Source organism: Ammospiza nelsoni, chromosome 2 (genome assembly GCF_027579445.1).
Source record: "Ammospiza nelsoni isolate bAmmNel1 chromosome 2, bAmmNel1.pri, whole genome shotgun sequence".
Taxonomy (NCBI): domain Eukaryota; kingdom Metazoa; phylum Chordata; class Aves; order Passeriformes; family Passerellidae; genus Ammospiza; species Ammospiza nelsoni.
Genome location: NC_080634.1, coordinates 78,308,262 through 78,324,159, shown reverse-complemented (window position 1 = coordinate 78,324,159; position 15,898 = coordinate 78,308,262). Strand labels below are relative to the sequence as shown.

The window sequence follows — 15,898 nt, the reverse complement described above, 5'->3', positions numbered from 1 at the left end:
GATGAATGCCGCCACTGTGGGTCTTATGGAAACAGATGCATTTCACATTAAGTTGTAATAGGATTTAGGGGAGCTTGTAGAATAGCTTTTAAAGGAAATCACTAAGCTTTGTTCTTTAAAAAACCAAGAAATAAAAGCTCTCCATTCCTCCATTCAGTTTTGAGATTGTCTTTTAGCTTGTTGAGGTACAATATTGTACTCGGCTATTTATCTCTTTTATCTTTTTTTCTCAGGACATGATAGCTCTCCTCACAAATGGCCTATGCTGCTGTGCCATGCTTAAACTCTGCAGAATGTCACTTTATAAGTCAGGAGATAGAAACAGCTGAGGATGTTATTTCAGAAGCACTGTTTGAATTTTCATCCACAAAAGATAAGTAGGACAGTATTTTTCTCTATGGGTTGTTGACAGTGTTTCTTGCCATGATAGACACCTTATAAATCTCCTCCACACCCCTTGCCAAGCCCTAGTTGCTTTGTTTTCACATGAGATACTAGTGGCATTTGCAAGCCTTTAAAGTCTCAATAGGGGAGCCCTGTCAAGCCAAAAAATAAATTCCAGTTTACAGGCTGTGAGCAAGGCTTTGGCAGAAGTGGAGATGGTCTCAGGGTGCCTGCCCTTTCTGATATCTTTGGTCCATAGGACCAGGGTTTTTGGGGAGATAGCAATCCCTCTTCTTCCCTTTCTGCCCATGCTGAGGGTAAAAGCCCCAAGGTCCCTACTGGGACAGTTAACCAGCACAATCAACTCAGTTAAACTGCCCATTGCTCATGGTGTGTAAATCTCACTGCTAGGACACAGTGAGAATAGAGGAATTTTATAGGAAGCGTAAGGAATAAAGATTATAGCGTGGAGGATCCATTAATATGAGTTTGCTAAACATGAAAGTCAAAGGGATAGATTTTCTTATTATTGCTTGTGCCTGGCTTACTATTTACATGAGTAATCTGATTGATATTGGTTGTGAGTAATTACCTTTCAGAGAAGTAACTTCATTGCTTGCTGGAAGTTAGGTAAAGCTATTCAAAACTCATGTGCTTGGAGTTACATCCATATTTTGCCCATATTCAATTAGAGCTGGGGCTCTAGGACTTGCAGACTTCTGCTTTCAACAAGTGATTCAACACCTATTGGAAAGTGATTTTCCCCCTGACCCTTGTAAGGGCCGTAATTCGGAGTAGAAGCTCTTCATGGAACCAGTAAAAGGATGGAGAGAGAGTCTCACAGCTCACATGCTGCACATGCTCTCCAGATATTCCCTGAAAATCAAAATGAGGACTCCCATTCCCCAGTCTCTTCTGAAGATATTAAATGGTGTCTGCATACTCTATATTAGATAACAAATCACTAAACTTCCTAATGGATTTTCTTTTTAATTTGTATTAAGGAGGTACACCTGATAAAGCAAGATGGTCTTGCTTTACTCAGGATCATTGGTAAGTGACAACTAATTAAATCTCAGAGGCATCCTTCTGAGGTGCTATTCCCATTTTAGAGCCTGGGGGGAAGCAGACATTTACATGACTCACAAAAGGCAGCAATAGTAAAAATTACTACAGCTTAGGGAAATGTTACCATTTACAGCCTCTCAAGATGCCTTTGATTCAGGTGCATTTTAAAATTTTTTATGTCCTTCAGATGTTTCTCTTCACAGCTATCTCCCACCTCATACTTTCATATTGCTTTATTTCACCATGCAGCTTTACACAGCTTGCGTGGACTCAGTCTCTGGAGTCTTGTCCTCTCCTGCTATCTGACCAGACCTCTGTTAATCCTCAGTTTTTAGCACTGGAGTTTGCACATCTGTCTAACTGGTTCCTCAAAGCTCATCCTGAAACTTTCTGGAAGTGCAGTGTGGTGTCTGATGGCTTTGCTAGAGGAATTCTGAACACTGATTGATTCACCTCCTCTTTTAGGGAGTAGCCTGATGGCCTGGTATTAATCTGTGAGATGAATATTTGGGCAGGCAATGACCTTGGATTACCATAACGTAACTTTAAATGCAGAATAGAATTAAGAGATGCAATGCTGCCCATGACTTGTTAACTTTTGCCTGTGGATTTCAGAGGTTTCAGTTCTGGGATCTTGTCAAGCATGACCACAGAAATTCTCTTATTAGTCCCCATGGTTACACATGTTCCTCTGTACATTGTTTTGATCGCCACCAACACTTAAAAACTATGCAACAGATGTACAGACCCTTGAAAATGAGATAGAACCCACTAAAGACTCAGTTAGCATTGCTTGCTTGTGATTTATGAAGTCCGACTACTGTATTCCCTGGTGACCTGTGGCCTTGTAAATGATTCCTTGGTATTTCCTATTCTTTGAATTAAAGATTAACTTTCAAGCTTGGTTAGACTTCTGTGGAAACATTTAAATATGAGACATATGCAGTTTTTATATTTTACATATTTTCTTTCCACTTGCTCTAGCAGAGATTTATAGGGATTAAGACAGCTGGATATCTTTGGCTGTAGCTAGCCTGATTTTCCCTAGTTATCTTCCTGACATAGCCCTGATATTATATTGAAATACCCTTTTTTCAGCTACTTTGGAGGTATGAAACTTGTTCTGAATCACAATACTTCCTCATAAGAAAAAAAGATACAGCAGGAAACACGCAAAAAGTTAAATTTTTAATTTATTCAGAACATAAAAAAATGGATATTAAAATAGCTTTGTCTTGATCTATAATTGCTAACAGAAGAAAGGCATTAATGTGTAAGTGAGAAAAGTTAAGTATTTGCATAATTTTCAAGGAGAAACTAATATCCAGAGTTACAGGAATGGTCTAGCTACACTGAGAAATGCAGTATATTTCTGCCACTGACTTATGCAACCAAGTCAGTCACGTATGTCATGTAATTCCTCAGCAGAGCTTGGAAAGGCACCCATGAGCTCAGTTCCAGGCCTATCAGCATGGGCTCAGCTATAAGGTAAATAAAGCTGACCCATGTTTCTGTCTTTACTCACCTTGCATGCCAAAGTCATGAAGTGAGCTAAAAGCAAGCCCATCACTTTAGTAGGAATCAGACCCTACATTCCCTGCTTTATTTCAGGGCATTTGGATAAAATGAAGATTCAAAGTAAGTTTTGAATATACCATGTAAAAATAAAAATGTGCTGAATATCAGTTTCATAAGGCATGAAAGATTGCAGAAAGACCCTTGCTTGTGAATGAGGCAGACAATTGCCAATGGAATCACTTTGACTTAATTTCTGATGGAAGAATGCTTCTTTGGCAGTGTGATAAACTATGCTCAAAAGCAATTGGGGACAAAAAGCAAATTTTAAATGTGGATTCCCTAAAATAATTTTTAAAAAGTAAATTCCTTTTTTTTTTCTTTTCATCCTGCTCTGCCAAATCATCCCCTGTCAAGACCATCTCATATTCCTTCCAGATTTATCATACCCACCCATATAATTCCTACTTTCAAAGATAAAGGACTATCAGAAGATGCTAAAATCATGTTCAAAGATGGTGAAATGCACACAAACCTGATGTAGGTTTAATGCAATAAATGAAATAAAATAATGTGGAGTCTTTATGTTAAGAAGAAATGTTTCCCATTAACCTCTCTTTCTTCTTCCTGATGTTTTTCAATTGCATTTTTTCCTTGTTTATTCTGCAATTCGGAAAGATTTTCCTTTTGAAGAGAAAGCATATTCAGCTTGCCTTTCTGTCAACACCCTCTCTGCCTGTGGATGCTCAGAGACATCTTGATGTAACATCCATTGTGAATTAAATCTTTATGACCTGGAAAAATGTACAAATGTTTCTGGTTGTTCCCTGGAAGTTGCCTCTCTGGAGTACCAGAGTGCCACCCCAGATGTTGTCTGTGGGTTGTATGTGGCAGCAAAGACACTTGGCAGATGTTTGGAGTGGCTGCTTGGGATGAGGTGCTGAAATTTCAGGGGCTTCAGGCCGTGTATGTAAAGTATATTCTAACAGCGTGTCACACTGACAGAACAGCTACAGACAGCAAGTGGAAAGAGGTCTGACATTTTGTTTCAGAGAACAGACATGAAAGCAGCCATCATGAGCCATGTTTGTGTCTGTTCAGTCTCTTTAGTCACAGACTCCTTTGCCCTTTCATTCACAGGCAGCATTTAACTAATGCCACTTCTTCATTCTGCATTATTTTCCAGTGAAAAACCAGACAAGCTTTTTGTTTGCCTGCTGCTTGCTTTGCCCTAGAAGTGTCTAAGACACCCAGCCACACACTCAGCACCCTTGCAGTCTTTATTAAAAATAATGTAGAGCTTGTATAATGGTGGGCAGCTGGATAATGGATTTGTGGATATGGTGCTTGAGTACCTGAGCTGCATGTGGAATTGTGAGAGGCATGCCCTTCATCATGGGCATGGCCAGGTAGGAAGAACAAACAGTTCACCACCATTTGATTTGTGTTCTGCCATCCAGCAGATTTATGTCCATTAGGGATTTAACCTGAAAGCATTTTGACTAACAGCCAACAATTTGTTTAAAAGGAGTAGGCCAGCAAGCACATATTATATACTGTTTCTAACCAAGTTGTTATGTTTATATGTCTGCTGCACCTGTGTCCCACAGTCAGGGCAAGGATCACATGTCATACGCAGTATAGTATAGGACAGCTGGGTATTTTAACTGACACAATTTTCATTGAAAAATGGGCTTAATGAAAAGCAGTTAACTAAGATTTAGGGACTGTCACCCAAGAAAGATGTGTCTCCTGTGTGTCTTTTGTTATTTCTCTCATCTTCCTATAGATATCTTGGAGGCACTAGCCATTTATGTATAAGCAACTGAACTGGGCTACCTCTATCTCACCCAGCTATTTAGCTAAAGAGGATCTCTCTCAGATATTTTATTAAAGGAACCTTCATTTCTCCACTGATTAGATATAGAGAGCTTAGGCACATAGTTTTGTTTAGAATGGCTCATTAGGTGCCCCAAATTTCAATGCACACTAGGTACCTCAGTGAGGGTAACTTGCTTCGATTATAAAACAAGCGAGGCAGAACTTTATTTGCTCTATATGGAAATTTTTCTTTTCATACATTATACATTTCCATACTTTCTCACACAAAATAAATGCCAAGCAGTTGCCAAACCACCATGCACTTGACAGCGGATCATTTCCAGCTTTTTAAAAAGTGAGGCATGTGTGCCACATGGACTCAGCAGGACCTGAGCATCGCGCAGCCCCAGCTGCCAGGCAGCACCCTGGGTTTGGGGGGCCCTCGAGATGGCAGTGTTGCTCAGTGTTGATGCTGCTGCCAGCCCCCCTCAGCACACCAACTGTGTTTCCCAGAGAATAAGACCGTAGATTGTTCCGCTGAATATAAAACTGACAACCCTGTTATTTTAAACTCGAAAGTGACAGGCTGTTATTTTAATGAGGTCTGCCACTGCCAAGGTTAACCAAAGCTTTATTTTCCCTACAAAACATTAAGGCTGCGGTTCTAAAAAGGGGGCTGTGAAATTTTATGGTTATTGATACTTTCTCAGGGCAGAGAAGTTCTGAAAATTTCACCCAGGTCTTCTTGCTCAACAAATGCTTTTTGTTTTCCATCATTTTTTTTCCCCTCTGACTTTGTGACTTGAAATGGTCTGGAGCTTTACCAATAACTGCCTGCTCATGATTCATGCTTCTGAATCTGCAGAAAAGCAGATGACATCTCTTCTAATCAAGAACTAATGCAGAATCCCAGTAAAGAAGCACAAATGGGCACCTGGGTAATTTGTGAAATAAAACAAATGAGCCAGGTGACTTTACAAAGCAAGACTTTTCTCATCAGAGCATTTAAAAGTAAAATGAAAGGAGTTTTTGCTGTCATGTTCTCTGAGAACTATCACCTCTCTGACAAAAAAAAAAGTTAAGGCTTTTAATAACAGGAAAGACAGGCTATTAACCTTACTGAATTCTCAGAAATAACACACATATAAGTTCAGAGAGTTAGGGTGCATTCAGCTTCCACACTAATACTCCTACACTTATGTATCTGCATTCATGTCACAATCCCCAGAAACCAAACACAGACTCACTCAAGTTTCTAGTGCCATTTGAGACACCTGCAGTGATCTGGGCAAGTCTCCTGCAACTTGTGATTTATATGTGACTGCCCAGGGTGCTGTCATGGACGACCTAGCTGAATTTTATTTCATTGAGCTTTGACCTGAAACAGGCATTTTAAAACAATCCATGTTGCCTACTGCATGTTTTTCAGGAAAATAATTTGCAGGTCTGCATGAGAGCTGACATTATCTCATGGAGGCCTCCTTGCCATCTGTGGCCCAGAAATGCTGGTGTCACATCTCAGGTTTGCTGGCTCCAGGTGCCATTGCTCATGTAGGGGCTGGACAGTCACTGCTCAGAGCTGACAGCCTGGTGCTCCAAAAGAGTACAAGCAAACAGGCATGTGCCTTTGGCATTGCTGCCTTTCTGTGTCTTAACCCTCACCTGGGGATCCTACCTTCAGCCTGCAGAGAGAGCAACGTTGTCTCACATCATCAAATGGACCTTTCTATTTTAATAAAACACTGACATTTTTGCTTACAGGCAGGTAGAGTCTGACACAAAACTCCTGCCACATTCAACATTCATTTTGGCTGGGGAGAGGTGAAGGGCAGAAGTCTGTCCAATGGTGGAGCAACCTGGCCCAAATGTCCTTTCCATAAATGTGTCCTCCTTTCCATAAATTCCACTTAAATTCCTTTCCATAATTTCCATTTAAACTCTATACTTTGATTCATAGTAAATAAAAATATTGCTTTTGGAAGGCAGAAGGTACTGGAAGCATCAGTACCCTGAAATGGAAATCTGTAGGACCTGAAGCAGCTTTCTTCTTCCCTGCAATACCTAGGAGCAGCACTAAAAAGCTGGTCTATAAATCTGATTCGAGCAAATCCAAAGCACTCGGAGGAATCAGCTTTTTATTGCAGATAAGTATTAAAGTAGCAACAGAAATATGTTGGAATCTTAAAGATAAAATGCCAGAAGCTTTTCTGTGGCAAGGCTAAGCCGTTAAGCACTGATTCTCTCTGAACAGTCCTTCATCTCTCCAAGCAAAAATGTTAATAACTAATGTAAACAATTACTAATAGAGTATTTCAAGATTACATAGACTTTCGTTTGTACTGGAAATGTTCATCTGGTACCTGAAGTGTCTGTTTCTTCTCTTAAAATTCAAGAGTTTAAAAGGAACTGCATGTGTCACAGCAGAAAAATAGTTGAAGCCTCCTAAGAGCCGTGAGAAGTGTACGATTTCAAAGGGCAGCCAGAGCTGGGATATATCCTTTCATAACAGAGCAAGGATAATTGTACTTCATACTTGAAGTAGCCTTACATTTAACTTCACTTCTTCTAGTAGTTACTTCTTGACATAGCTCCTTTGCTTTCCAAACTGAAGAAGTTCTCAGAGTACTCTCAGTGATTCAAAGCCAAACTTTTCAGGCCCTCTTATCCCCAGGTCCCACAGACCCAGCCTGAGGGAGAGCAGCTGAAGAGAGCAAGGCATTAGAACAGTAGAGTGCTCTTCTCCACATCATAATCTAGATTAATAATATTGCCATTATTATTGTTCTGTGGGAACACCCCAAACTTACAGCCAGCCGTATAATGCAAACTCCTGCTTGTTCCAACATCACAATTTATTTCATCCAAAATTAATGCCTCCTAGATTTCCCTCCCCTAACACTTCTGGTTGCCAGTCATTCTCTTGCTGGCAACCAGCAAGCTGGAGCTTGCTTTCAAAGGCCTGGATATTTTTCTTCTGGCTTATTTTAATCCAAATACATACAAATCCACGTTATTACAAGTGGTGAATATATACAGATAGGAAAAAAATAAAAGTCAGCATAGAGGCTTTGTGATATTGCAATTGCTCATTGTAGTTTTGTATTTTTCTGCCAAATTTTCTTTCTAGACTGTCCAAGGAAAATGCCACAATTTCATTTTCAGAGTTGTTTTAGGGATGAGAAAGATATCAACAAATTGGTGTTAAGTCACACGCAATATAAATTGTTAAAGCACCTAAGTGAAAATCACAAAATATTGAGAATGAAAAAGGTAATGTTTTCAGAGACACAAAGTTATGTAAAAAGACATTTCTAGCAGGGCGAGTGGGCTCAGCAGGGAAAGTGCTTATCGGGAAAACAATCGGAGTCAGAGAGAGCCTGGTAGTGTCAATCTGCTGTGTCAATGCACTAATGGCTGTCACTGCCTTCCCACTGAGCAGGGGAGCTGAGGTGGCCTTGCACTCCCTTGTCCTTTCACCGTAGGGTTACGTACCCCAATTAGCGGATCCTCACAGAACGACTGCACACAGCTCCTCAGGGCTGCCAGGGACCCAGGCAGATGCAGGCAGGAGATGGAGAGGTTGGGTGTGGGTCCAGCTGCTGCTGGTGTTCAAGAATCACTCCAAAAGAGGGACAAAATTTAAGTCCAGATTGAAGTATAGCAAAGTAATGGGGTGTTCTCATAAGATTTTACCCTAAAGCAGCAAAAATCTTATGAGACTAATCAATTCCCGGTTTTCTGCCACGGCTGGGTGCAAAGTCATGAATACTCTTTCAAAATTGGTGCTCAATCTAATCCTGAATCAGGAAATGGACCCCTTCTTTGGTTCTCTTTGAAGCAGATATGTATTTCTGGAGTCCTCAGTCTGAGCCCCGTGACTTGGTGAGCAGTACGAATTCAAGGTGCACAGCTCACCTCTGCCATAAATTCAATACACTGCAAAAACCATTTGTGAAATCTAATCTGGACAATTTAAAGAGCAAACACTGATGGATAAGAATGAGCACAGTTTCCAGCACTTGAGGCATACTGTGTGAATTCGAATGAGCTCTCTGTCCCAAAGAGTTTTTATTCCAAATAGAAAAATGAAGAGAAGAAAAGGAAGACCCCATATAGATGAAAAATAATCATATACCAAGCAAATTACTTGAAATCAGAGAGTCACTGGATAAGGAAAACATTCCCCTACATCTCCAAGTACTTTCCTTACAATGAAAACTCTATTTTCCTTTCTTGAATTCCGCATCCGGTAAAAAGTCTCTCCACTTCTCCCAACACATCTACCTAACAGCAGCAATAATATAGCACAATTCAAGCTATATTTAAATCAATCAGGTAAACACAGCATGCAACTAGGCTTGGTGCTACTGCTTGAGTATCTGTTGTGGCTCTTGGGCAGGCTTCCCTGCCACCACAAGCATGCTGCTGGCATCTGGGAACTCTGTCACCACACTGCTGAGGGGGACACACTTTCTGGATGCTGCCAAGGGAGGAGGCCCGAGTGAAGAAGAAGATGTGCATCTGTGTATGTAAATTTGATTTTGGTAGGTTTTTTTCCTCCTTTCCACATGTACAGACCTTCTTTCTGTGCCTATACCTTCCCCTCCCTTTAGTGCATATACAAGAGGCCCCAGCATCACAGAGGCTGTAGGGGGAAGTCAAGCTGTGTGGTTCTGCCAGGACAAGGATGCTGTCACTGGGATATTTCCAAATACAAATGGAAAATGGGAATGCATCTGTTCTGCATCTTCTGCTGTGGGCTGTGAGGGCAGGGTGGGTGGTGAAAGGAAAGCTACAGGACTCAAAGCAATCAATTTGCAATGGATATCTAGTGAGTCACTTCACAAAGAGCAGTAAAATATTCTCGTCTCATTCTTCCCTGGAAACCCAGGCAATCCTGCCTGTTTTTCCCGCTGTCTCTGAGAACAAACAGGTACAGCTGAGCTGCAGAGCTGCCTGGAGCTGGCAGGCAGCCTCCTGCCAGTTTCTGCTCCTGATGGAAGCAAGGAGTTGGACAGAAGATCGATGCTTGCTCCTCGCACACAGGAGCTTAAAAGCAGCCCAGCTCCTGTGCCAGCCCCCTCATGGTGGAGGCAGCTGTGCACTGGTTATTTCTTTGGCTTTTTTTTTCAAAGTAACTACCCCACCTTTGTCTGCTGGTGCTTTTCAGCCACACCAGGCATTTGGGGATCATGGTCAATGTCTATCATAAAAATAATGACATTATAAAAGTAACAAGTGCTGCAGTTTATTTGCCTCCAAAATCTAGAAGCTTTGAAATCCATGTTTCGGGAAGTTTAGTAATAGTGACAAAAACTGGAAAATTGGATTTGTTTTACTACAAGAGTGAAGACTGCAGATTTTAAGAAAAGCAGTTTCAGAGGACTGAGAGTTAAAAATCTAGAAAATTTGCAATTTTGTCTATAAAAATAACTCCAGAGTTCTTCACAGTGTAGAAAAAACTCAAAATAGAAAAAAAGAATATACACCCTCACAAAGTGTAGTGTCAAAAGGGAGCTAAAGATAATAATAGAAACATTCAAATTTTCTGTCTATTTTAGTTATTTTCCAGTCAGGAGCTCTTCAGCAGACAGAAGAGATTACTCTCACTGAGTCAAAGCTACCATTGATACCGAATGCATAAAATATAGGCCACTGCCTGAAGAAGATTTTCAAGATCCCATAAGGATTTTGAGCTTCACAAACTCTCACTTCTTATCCTCTTAATTAGAGTATTTCAAGAATGTCATTTGAAAAACTGGGATTTGGTGACTTGGAGTAGAAAAGGGTCGAAGATAGTGACACAAGGTAGAAGGATCCTAGTTACCCTCGTAGGAGTTGATACAAGTATGTGAGGAAAGGCCAAACCTTGCCATCTCTGAACTACCTGTGAGAGCAGAGACACAAGCTTGACAGAAAAGAAATATGATTTTTGGCAAGGGAGAGGGGAAATTTCCCTTCTAAAATATTTTCCTCAAAGGGTTCAGAGCAGTTTGAGAAGTTAAACTATAAGGAAAAATTATGAGGATTCACCTAAAGTAAAAAACTCACTTAATTGTTTTAAGGCATCAAATCATTCCATGGTGGGGATTATCTTATAATTTATAACACATTTTTGAGTCACTGCAAATTTATTTCAGTACTTCCTTGAAAATTTCCTGACAGTAATTTATGCAGGCCAAAGTCATGTTCTGTCAAATGTGTCTCAAACTATCATATATCATCTGTCCATCAAAGCCACGTCTACCCGGTGTAGACACAGGGAATTTGAAAAAAAAATAAGAAAAGGAGAAAATATAATAGAGGAACAGAAATATTTTATAATGAATAAGATAACACTTGGGATAAAAAAGGAAAGAAACAGATGAAAATGAGTTTCAGACAGACTGTTCCACTGCTATTCACTGCTCTTACATCTTTGCATACAAGAACAGCAATTTCCTTGAGGGGACCTGGTGTTTGTGGAGGAAAGGGAGCAAATGTACAATTGCTTTCAAATGTACAAATGCTCAGAGAGGAGTGGCTTGAAAAATTTAAAATCCCTGTAGAAAGAAACAGCCCAGCACCAGTTTTTCTTTATTTAATTGCTATGTACAACGGAATAAAGAACATGAAGCAAATGCGGTGTTCAGGGGAAAAAATAAAAGGGAAATTATACTTATTAGCATGCCTTTTATTCTGCACTGTTAACATCTTGGTGTTGTGTAAAAAGATTGCCACAAGGAAGAACAAGAAGCAGGAGAAGTACAGAATTCTAATTGAGTTTTCCATGCTAAACAAAGTATCACGATGATTGCTCATTCATTTGGCATTCCTGCTCTCCCTGAGTCAGCACTCTGGATGGCAACATCCATCTGTGCCTGACCTATGGGTCATGTGCCAGCAGAGCAAACAGTTGTTGACTGCCCTGCTCTAAATATCAAGCAAGCAATTTCATTCTCTCTGGTTCACATCCTGAGCCACAAATGGGCACATATGAGGAGGGTAAGTTATTCAGCAGCTATGAGAAGGGGCGATGAGGTTCAAAATTTTTTTTGTCACAGTGGTAATGACTTGCACTGGAATATAATGAAAAATTCATTACTTCTTATTTTACTGGGATAATTTTTCCCTTTCAATTTTTCAATTTTATCTCTATCTAATTTTCTTCTTCCTTTGTGCAGCACAGCATCTCCTTCTTCTGCTGTCTCAGTTGACTCCGCCTGTCCTGTGTGGTTGGGGTAACCAGGAGGTTGTGATCTGGTGACCAGCTCCCAGGGATGTGATAGCTCCAGCTTTGGTCTGTGAACACCTGAGGGGAGACATGAGTGAACCCCTGCAGGCATGAAAGGTGGCTTAAGAGACTCTTCCTTGGCCCCTGTCAGTGTGAGCACAGCTAAAGGGCAGGAGATATGCTGGGTTAAAGCATGTAGGGCTGTGCAATGTACACATGGGCTTCTGTTGGGCTGTTTTGCCAAGCATACCCGTTTTTTAGGAGCAGCAGATCATTCCATATGTGTACATATTCATATACTCCCCTGTACTTAACTGCTACTCCATGCTGAAGTAATCTAAATCAGATACTACAGGAAAAACTATCCTTCCATCCACTCTTCATTCCCCAATTTCCTCTCCCAGAAACCAGGAATTACAAAAGTTTTGGGAGGTGTATATTTGGAGATGGTGCCAAGGCAGAGGTGTTAGATGCCCGGTGTGAGCATCAGAGCAGATGGATGCTATTATTTAGCCTTGTCCTGTGAAGGCTGTGTGAGGCAACCCACTTTTAGGTATGTTAAGTCAGCATGCAAGAGGTTAAAGCATATTAAAAAAAGTTTCAAGAAACTTTCCCTAGAAACTGAAGTTGCCTGTAGTCATAGAGCAGATGTACGTCTTTGGAGCAGCTATAAATCCTTTGAGTACCCTAATAAATACACTGCACATTCATTGGAACAATGTGCCCAATGGATTTAAACTGCATCTTATCACTTTTTCCTGAAAATAATTATCACACCTATTAGAAGCTATATTTGGGATTTTTACCCTTATACATATATCTGCTTTCCTCTCTCTAGACAGATATTCTGCCATGAAGGATGTGTGCATTTGAAGCCTGATTTTCTCCCCAAAGAACAGAAATAACCCTATGACTATACACTGGGGCACTGCTTACAGTTAAATCAAGGTGCCCTTGAATATGGCTGGAAGCTACAGGCACTGAAAATCCTACTTTTAAACTCTTCCAGGGGCAACACAAACCTTAGTGCACAAAATATATTTTCTGTCTCTTTTCATACCAATCCATTGGATGATCATGCTGTAATAATGAAAAAATGATTAAACAAGAATTTCAGAGTAGCATAATCTTGGTGATTTTTCTGTTAACTGCTCTTCCAAAATACTTTGTTGGTCACAGTTGCTACATCTGAATGACTTTCTGAGAAACATCTTCACTGCAAAACAAAGTCCAATGAAAGTTCAATGCTTCAATATTTTTTAAAGGCTTGACAAGCTAGATGCTGCCTAGGTTGGATTCAGATTCTTGGGACGCTTTGTAGATGATTTAATTTTTCCTTCTGAATCAGACATCAGTCAGGTATCAGTGCTAGGATCTTTATTTTTTTCTGAAATTCAAAAGCAATGCAGTAAGTAGAAAACATTAAGAAAAAATCCAGAAAAAACCAGATTGAACAACCTCCCATAAGGATAGCACAGATTTATAAAAAAATCCACAGAGTATTCTTACCAAAAAGAGAAACAAGGTGTTACAATACTGGGGATGGGACAAATAATGCACAGGACCAGCTCAAGTGAGTCCAGGAGGCAAACTGTACATAAATTCAAATAAAGAAAGAAAGATGTGCCTGATAAGTCTAGGAGTAGAATTAAAAATTCATTTTGATAAATGTACAGTGGATATGTGTAATACTATGCAATGGAGAACAAAATTATTTTATGCAGACTAAATTCATAGCATGCTAAAATCATTCCTCCTTAAATTAATTTGACTCCAAACACCAAGACCTGGTCTTGCTTGAATATGATGAGTGGTAGCTTGCATTACAGCTCAGACCAATGTTATTTTCACCATAAACATAATTTTCCCAATACAATACTGGGAGCAGATAGCTCTGGTTGTCCTTAGGGATGACAAGCTAAGCTGCTTTTTCTCAGCAGACAGATGATTCCTAGGTGTTTACCTCAGAAATGAAAAAGTACTTTTCAAAAAAATAGTAGTAATCCATACTTGGGGATTAAAGCTTCCTGGAAAACCCAAGAGATATTTCCTCATAACAACCAAAATATTCACAATGGATACTGACATCCTGCAGACATATGTGGATGAGATGCCTCACATAGAAAAGTAATGGTACTGTGAAAGGCACAAATACTCAGGTTTGTGGGAAGCTTGCAGTACAGTAGTCACAAAATGATCTGTGTATTCACTTGTGAAAAGAAAAGTTGTTTATGAGCAGCAAAGCCATATGAAAGCCTGGCTCCTCTACCAGCAGTGATATTCATGAAGTGTATTTTGAGCTGATATGGAAATATATCAGATATAAATTACCTACGATTTTCAGTGTTTAAAATTTTAAAAATGACAGCAAATGTAAGGCATATTCCTCCTTCCTCCTCCCCTGAGAAGTCAAAGCAAAAGTACTAATGTCTTTCTAATGAACACTGCTTTGTTTATCCAGAATCCAAATAACAACGCAGGCAGGCTGAGAATCAGCATAACCCACTGTGTTGCAAGAAACTTAAATCAAAACTTATATTAAATCAATGTCCTGATGATTTGCTTCCCCAGAGCACTCTCATTCCCCCAACAGGAAGGCTGCCGAAAATTAAAGTAGTAGTGCATCATAATGCTCATTTAGATTAGCTTTATTGGAGCCAGGAACAGATTTTAGCCAGTATTAAGTGCTTAATTCTCACTGGCTCTAGTTTTTGAGGGGCATACACATTATCCACAGACCATCTACTCTCCATGAGATGTAGGTTACATCAATGAGTACACCAGTCTCACACACCTTAGGCAGGAGTGCTGTTGAACATGGTGCTTTATATGGTGTGCTAAGGGAGTTGGCATGATAAGTTTCAGGAAGTCTGAGCAGAATTGCTCACCTCAGTCCTTCTATTGAACTTGGACACAGCCCAGGATAAAATTATACCAAAATTTCAAGCACACTCTAATTGATATTTCTCTTATAGTTAAAAAGTTACAAATGTACGTATGTTTGTATAAGCATACATTTTTAACCCTAGTATCAATAATACTAACCAGTAGCCACTGAAGATAGATCTACATTACTTCATAAAAATAAGAAATGGCTCAAACATGAGACCTCAGGCAGTTCATGGTGCTAAATGGTTAACATGTTCCCTGGAACTGTGCTCCATCACCCCAAATGCTTTCTCAATTGCAATGTCCTGCCATGGCTTGGTGGAGACTTCATTCCAGAGATGGCTCCCAGCAGGCAGTTGCACATGAGACTGCATATTTATGATACCCTGTGCTCTGTACAGCTCTCTAATGCTATCCTGGCAGGCTTTGCCTTCTCTTGCACAGCCATGCATCTTTACTGCCACGTTCAAGGATGCAGTGACACATATGCTCAGTTCAGTGCTGCCACATGGATGGATCACACACAGCTCTCCCGTTATTTCAGATTGCTTGAAGACACACACACACAATCAGTATTTTCTTAGACTACAGCAACACAATGCGTGACCCACAGGAGGTCCAGGACCAAGAGGTTTGGTCTGTGGGTACAGGCAGTTTGCTTCTGTGGAAATGAGTCCTCATCAGTGTGATCAAGGCAGTTTACACTGCAGAGCCTCAAAATGCCAGGATCATATCCTAGCCTGTTCTCTAGTGGCATCAATGCACCCTTATAGGCAGCCCAGGTTGATATTTGCAATACATAAGGAAACTCCTTTGCCTATCTTGGTGGATGTGATCCAGTTGCCCAAATGTTGCCATTGCTGTTGGAGATGCCCCAGAGAACACCACCTGGATGTCAGCCGTGGTTTCAGAAGGGTGCATGATTGCTATCACACAGAAGCCCTGCTGTGACACCTACCTTGTGCCACATGCAGGTGTCTCACATGATCTACATAATTTCAAATGGCA

At 40.3% G+C, this 15,898-nt stretch overlaps 1 protein-coding gene across 1 annotated transcript in view; it reads right to left on the bottom strand.

Moving 5' to 3' along the window:
• The window catches only part of GPC6 (glypican 6), a 723,435-nt gene that overhangs the window by 10,665 nt on the left and 696,872 nt on the right, over nucleotides 1-15,898 (bottom strand). The window lies entirely within an intron of this gene.